Raw genomic sequence first — 1,671 nt, 5'->3', positions numbered from 1 at the left:
GTGGCTCACGCCTGTAATCCCAGCACTTTGGGAGGCCAAGGCAGGTGGATCACGAGGTCAAGAGATCAAGACCATCCTGGCCAACATGGTGAAACTAAAATACAAAAATTAGCTGGGCATGGTGGCGCGTGCCTGTAGTCCCAGCTCCTTGGGAGGCTGAGGCAGGAGAATTGCTTGAACCCAGGAGGCAAGATGCAGTGAGCCGAGATCGCACCACTGCACTTCAGCCTAGCGCCTGGCAACAGAGAAAGACCCTGTCTAAAAAACAACAAAAAAAAAGCAGCTGGGTTGTCACTGATGGGCAACATTTGAGCCTGCCACACTGGCCTGGAAGTTTCCCTTCCAGTCTGGATCTTGTCTGCTCCTTCCTTCCCCCTCACCCCATCACCTCTTCACCTCCCATCCCATTTCACTATGTAGCTCAGTCTCTGCCATGCACATAACTGGGGGCAGAGGGGGCTCTCTCATCAGCCTCCTCAGCAACACATGTCCATCAGGCCTGGCCTCGGTGGCCAGCCACATTGATGTCAGACTGGCATTGTTACCCCAGGAGGGTGTAGAGATACGCTATCTCCCCACCTCCCACCCCACCCCACACTGCATTCCTGTTTTGACCACCTCAGCCCCTCACCTACCCCCTCTCACTTTGGCCAATCCCAGGCACCAGTCAGGCTTCCTCCTCCACCTAGAGCCCCTAGCCTTTCCTTGGCCCCTCTTCCCCAAAACCTCTGTACAGGGTATGAGAGGGAGTCCCTGCCCAGCCTCCCACCACTCAGGGCAGGCCGATCTAAGAAGCAGAGGCTGGTTGGAGGCTGGTGGGCTTCTATCCAGTCCCCAGATGGATAAGCTGCCTTTTCTCACATCCCCTCTTGGTGTCTGATCTTCTCCGCCCCCGGGGCCAGACCTACTGTGCTGTTGTCTTCTGTCAGCCTCTGGCACAGCCCCAAGCTCTGCCAGCACCTGCCCTGACAGGGCCAGGAGGACAGTCTGGTCAGCAGGACTGCAGTCCTCCAGTGCTGTGTTTCAGGGGTTGGGGGATGTTAAGGGAGTCATTGCACAAAGACGGACCGGTCGGGAAAAGGAGCTGGAATCTGACCTCTTGGCCTAACCTCAGGAGAGACCCCCATCCTCTCCCCACCCTCCCTGTCGGGGTACTTCACTGTTCATTTTCTACTTGTGCGTACTCGGGAAAGGGAAGATGGTTAATAAAAGGGATTTGTGCTGCTGAGCTCTGTCCAGTGTCTGGTCCTGCAGACAGAGTCCAGGCTGCTGCCAGGAGGAAGAGGGGCTGAGGTGGGAGGTATAGATGGCACATCACCGTCTCTGGCCCCCATCTCAGGAACGGCACCGCCATGCTCCCTCTACCAAGCAGGGACCTGCAAGTGGCTCTTGCCACCCCTGCTTTCTTCCACATTCTACCTGTCCTTCCCCAGTGACTTAGGAATGTATCACAGTCGCCATTCCTGTGACCTCTGCCTTGACTCAAGCCCTTGCTATGTCTTTCCTGCACCTTTGCAGCCTCAGTCTGTCCCTCTGACTTCAAATCTTAGCAAGAGCTTCAAACTCCTAAGTATACACCCCCATCTTTTCAGAGGCCTGTGTTGATCAGGTCCCAGGTGTCCCGGTTATAGAGCCAGCAGTCACCACACTCCATGCTGGCAAGAAAACCAG

Source organism: Sapajus apella, unplaced genomic scaffold, assembly GCF_009761245.1.
Source record: "Sapajus apella isolate SASKATOON/1434 unplaced genomic scaffold, GSC_monkey_1.0 scaffold15, whole genome shotgun sequence".
NCBI lineage: Eukaryota > Metazoa > Chordata > Mammalia > Primates > Cebidae > Sapajus > Sapajus apella.
This window is presented reverse-complemented; position numbering follows the sequence as displayed.